Here is a 5,609-nt window from a genome sequence, read left to right as displayed (position 1 = left end):
TTAAAACTACCCAGTTTTGAGATTGTTTCAATCTAGCACAGCTTAAAGAGCACCAATTATGCTAATAAATTGGCACGTTAGCACGTTATTGCAATATCCCATAGTACATACATGTTATTAAAACTTGAACTAATGCACTGTGAGTCTTATAAATTGCTTACATACTTCACCGATTTCCCACTGTCTGAAAAACGCTCGGTTTAGTTCCTGTCTCCGCCTCCCAAAATGTCTAGTGTAATCGGATTGGTCAGATGACTACTCAACTGTTATTGGTCAGCTGGGTTCGTCGTGTGTTTGAAAGGTTACGCCCCTGACTGCGTGTGGGTTGACACACGGTTCTGACAGAGTCACAGCCTCAGAGGCAACGTAAACAAGCGTTATATTTCTCTATAAACAATGGTGTCTGTACTGCCTTACCACTTCGAGCTCGATCCAGAGAGTTCAGAAGGCCGTTACGATATAAACGATCTCCGTCAATGAATGCGATTGGATTTAACCTTTTTAGGTGTCCTTAGCTCTGCCAGAATGCTAAACGAAGACGAAAATGTGTTGCAAAGACATCCAAAAGGTAATTATAACGTACTACATAACTATGTGGAAACACCAAATGTAGCACATAGAAAGTATTTGTTGAAATGATTATAAAACTATTTCACTTGGTAATTTCTACATTATTTTACTATAGTAAAATGTATTATAAGACTGCTTACATACTATATTACTGTGCAAACTATATGGAAACACCAAATGTAGCACATAGAAAGTATTTGTTGAAATGATTATTAAACGATTTCACTTGGTAATTTCTACATTATTTTACTATAGTAAACTTTATTATAAGACTGCTTACATACTATTTTATTGTGCAAACTATATGGAAACACCAAATGTAGCACAAAAAAGTATTCATTGCAATGAATGTTAGTTCTACATTATTTTACTATGGTAAACTTTATTATGAAAGAGCTTACTTATAAGTGCTATGTTTTTACTTATTAGGTTTTAAGGAGAATGCAACAGGTTCCAGGGCCTCTTACCTGCGTGATTCATCATCCAGGTTTTGCACAAATTGTCTAAATCCCTACACATAGAACATTTATTGTACCGACTATAAGCCTTTGAGGTTCAGGACTAGAGTAAGTTTTATTACATTTTTAAACCAATAACACTAAAGTATTATTATAGTAACAAAGTACCCAAAAGAACAAAAGATGTGACTTTAAAGAAAATATAGTAGTCAGTCAAAAGTTTTTTTATTTATTACAAATATTTATTTAAATGTTAAACAATATACAAATAAACATACTTTAGTAACCATATTGTGCTCTTCTCTCAAAAATTGTTCAATTCACTTCTTACAGCTATCTATTCAGATAAATGGCATATCAAAGCTTTGTCAGCTGGTGCTATCTAAGACGACACTTTAGGGTTATCTTCCTGTCGTGTGTTGTTCTCCAGATATGCTTGGAGCTTCCTGATCGGAATGTTGGCTTCTGACGACCCCTGCACTGAAGATGGCATGCAATCACGTCCTCCTTTGAAGGTCTCTCAAACTGTGATGCCAGGTCCATTGGAATCGGGGTTTCCTTCAGCTTATCTTCAAATACCTCAGCAAACACAAGCCTGATCACATCATCCACATAACTGTACAAATATTGCAGTCAATAAATCTTTTGTTTTGATCATTTATTTCCCTGCTTCATACAGTAAGTTTTTAATTATGAATGTATTTGAAATAAAACATTACTGCTTACAGTATGTCACTTGTGTGTTTTGGGAACATAGCCTTGTACTTTCCCTCTCCTGCTTTTGTTACGGCTTGGTGACATTGTAATGGACGGCTGTAAGGTATAACCTGTAAAAATATAAATAAGCAATACATTTATTTTAAAAGTAAACACTACCGTACTTTATTTTAACACAGTTACTAAAATACTTAAATACCTGCACAGCATTCCAATAAATGGGAAAGTCACATTTTTTGCTGCAAATCTGAAATCTCAGGCTACGGACGGCAAAGGCATCCACTGATGATGGTGATGTAAACATTGTGAAACGATGCTACTGCCTGGGTTCCTATGATTATGCAGAGAAAAAAACTTTGTCATCATCAGTAATACATTTAAGACTGGTAGTGGTTTCACTAGCTAAATACATCATATGTGTTACACACCTTTGCTCCTCATATGCCTTGTACTGTGTGTAATGATGTTGCATGTTTGCATACAGTGTAGAAGGATGTGTCCAGCTGCGAATCTAGGATATACACAAATAAAACAAACATGTATTCAGTCAAAAAGACATATTATAACAATAGAGTACAACGATTATAAATCGTTAGACTATTCATTAAAACGTTAATGTATTACATGGCCCAACATTAGCAACACACATTATGTGTTTACTTCGTTTCAAAATCTAAGAAAGCTTCAAGTAAAAACAACAGTAAAATACATATAACGTTAAACAAATCATCTGTACTTTGAGTTTCTTGAGTTTTATCATGAGAACAAACTTTACCGGTAACAGTTTAGCTGGAACAGCTTAGCAAGTTTGTAAACATGTCTAAATAAACATCGATAAAAACGATAGTCTGCATAATTCAACATACACGTGTGTAAATATGGTACGAAATATGTTTATGAAATACATTATTACAACACAAAACAATTAGCTTGCAAGCTTAGCTCTAAGTTACATATAGATCTATATCTGAGCTCTACAACCACATAATGTTAAGCTCCGGTTACCGGTAACGTAACTTACAGTAAAGGCAAATAATAAACATGAATACTTACAGCCTGTGATCCAGAAGTGCACGGTAATCCAACTTTCAGGAGGAGACGTCGTGCAGCTTCGATTCATGAGAAGCAGTTATTGTGAAAACTCCGTGAACAACTTCTGACTGGATTTTTCCGGAACCGTATTAAACATGATGTCCCCTGTGTAAGTCCATAAAGTGCTATTTTGCCCTTGCATCTAAAGAGACAGCGTCTACTCGAGAGATTTAATCGCTCAATGATGAAACAAGAGTTTGCAAACAGGGTCAAAGCAGGGACTCCCAACCTCCGCCATTTTAGCTCTCTTCTGACTCAGCGCTCTCCACCCCCGTCTTTGAGGGCGTACCCAAGCGAAGCAGAGAGGGCTGAACTATGATAATGTTGGTCTTCTCTACGTCACTAATCCCAGGAAGTAAACTGTTGCCTACAATCCGAGTGTTTTTTGTAGTCCTCGAACGTTAGAGACGATAACTCGCGTCATCGTTTTCTTTGAGGTATGTACTTTTTGAATATCGTTAGCATGTACTAATACACACTTACACACAAAAGGATGTTTAAAAACGTGTATCTCATAATAGGTGCTCTTTAATTTAAACTACATGTAATTGGTGCATTTTGTCCATATCTGGTAGAACAATGGGTTGGAACAACCCAGTTTTGGAGTTATAACAACCCAGTATAGGTTAATTTAAACCCAGTTGTTGGTTTTGTCCATTTTTGATCCATCCAGGGGTTGAAACAGCACAGTTTGGGGATTGAAACAACATACTCTTACGAAAAGTAATCATGGTTTTATTGTGATAAAAGTGTAGTAACAGTGTTTTTTTATTGATTACTATTAGCAAAACTATGGTTTTACTACACTAACCATGGTTTAACTATGATTTTTGAAAACCATTGGTGTCAAAACCATGGTATTTTTGTGTTTACCATGGGTTTACTACAGTAACCTTATGAAAATTAACCATGGTTTTACTACAGTTAAAACCTAAAAACCATGGTTAATTTTCATAAGGTTAGCACAGCTTAATTTAAACCAGTTGGTTTGCTTGGTCCATATCTGATAGAACAATGGGTTAAAACAACACCATTTTGGAAACAACCTAGCATAGGTTAACTTAAACCCAGTGGTTGGTTTTGTCCATTTTTTATACAACCATGGGTTGAAACATCACAGTTTGGGGGTTGAAACAACATAGCATAGGTTAATTCAAACAAAATGTCTGGTTTTGTCCATATTTAATCCAACCCTTGGGTTGAAAAAAAAAACTGTTTTCAGGTGAAACAACTTAGCATAGGCTAATTTAAACAAAATGGCTGTTTTGTCCATATTTAATTCAACATTGGGTTGAAACAACCCCATTTTAAGGCTGGAACAACCAAGCATAGCTCAGTTTAAACTAATTGGTTCGTTTTGTCCGCATCTAATAGAACCATGGGTTGAAAACCTCAATTTTGAGGTTGAAACAACCCAGCATATGGTAATTTACACACAATGGCTGGTTGTGTCCATATTTGATAGAACAATGGGTTGAAACAACCCAGTTTTGGAGTTGAAATAAGTTAATTTAAACTCAGTGGTTGGTTTTGTCCATATTTCATCCAACCATGGGTTGAAGCAGCACAGTTTGGGGGGTTAAAACAAGCTTACATAGGTTAATTTTTACTTGGTGTTTGATTTTGTCCATATCTGATACAACCATTGGTTCAGACCACTTACAATTTTATATTCAGTTGCATTGTCTGAGCCATTTAGCTGCAAGTAAACTATCTATTCTTGAGCAAAACCGTATTTATTCTTCTATAGTCTTCTGAGTTTATAAAATAATCTGTTCTTATTGCTTTTGAACGGAGAGAAATTCTGATTACAATGTGTCTACACATTACCCGCTAATATCTGTGTTCTCTGTACAGCCTGTCGCAGACTGATGCTGTTATGTAATTATTTGGATGAGTTTTTTTTTTTTTGCTCTCTAGTCTGTTATTGTGATACAGAGCATCAACTGTTTCATATAAACCCAAACCCTCCGAAAATGTGTTAACACAGAACTAACTGGTTACTGTTTATCAACCTTTGCTGTAAAATGTGTCGGTTCTTGACCAGAACTAAGTTCTACCCAACAATTCAATAGAGATAATCCACCAATAAAACCACCCACACATCCTCCATCTTGTAAGGATCCGGGCGTAGGTGTAAGAAAGAAAGATGAATGTGTCACATATCAAATTAATTGAGCAGGTAATACAGATTAATCATCAAAAGGTCTCAGATCATAAAGGAAATAAATAAATATAGGAACCTCCTAAATGCTATTTATTGGGAAATATTAATGACAACGCGGCCACCACAAAGGCAAGAGATGAATGAGACAAGTAGCTTCTCTTCAGTGAAATTGTGTTATGCAATGACCCTAATCGGTAGCTTTTCATTTTGCCTTTCCTCGGGTATTACTCATTCTGTCTGATTGTAAAGCACACCATTAGAGTTCACTGAGTCTCAGAGGAAAGCATACATATGGGGCAACGATATACGGTTTGTAAGGAATTGTCAAACTTGATCCTATTTACTTTCATTTGTTCTAATGGACATGTTCTAATTTATTAATAAATGCTATTTTTGAAATGTGTTTCTAATATTTTATCTGAATAATTACTGTAGGTTAGGTCTGCAAGATATGTTGAAATCACAGTTAAATACCGCAAATGTTCATATCGCGATATGGATAATGACTAAATAACTGAATGACTTTGATACCTTAAAAGGTTATGTAGTCAAAGATTTATGTCAATGCAGAAAGACTGGTGAGACAGAATCTAATATACTTTTCA

General features: G+C 35.4%; 1 long non-coding RNA gene across 1 annotated transcript; it reads right to left on the bottom strand.

Moving 5' to 3' along the window:
• Nucleotides 1-1,226: 1,226 nt before the first annotated feature.
• LOC129449283 (uncharacterized) lies at nt 1,227-3,378 on the bottom strand. Its single transcript, XR_012370807.1, has 5 exons — nt 2,799-3,378; nt 2,174-2,256; nt 1,945-2,076; nt 1,755-1,855; nt 1,227-1,644 (listed from the first exon to the last, which is right to left on the bottom strand). It is a non-coding gene; the product is annotated as an uncharacterized lncRNA (long non-coding RNA).
• Between the last annotated feature and the right edge of the window lie 2,231 nt (nt 3,379-5,609).

Source organism: Misgurnus anguillicaudatus, chromosome 8 (assembly GCF_027580225.2).
Source record: "Misgurnus anguillicaudatus chromosome 8, ASM2758022v2, whole genome shotgun sequence".
NCBI lineage: Eukaryota > Metazoa > Chordata > Actinopteri > Cypriniformes > Cobitidae > Misgurnus > Misgurnus anguillicaudatus.
The sequence above is the reverse complement of the archived record's forward strand: the minus strand, read 5'-3'. Positions and strand labels throughout refer to the sequence as shown.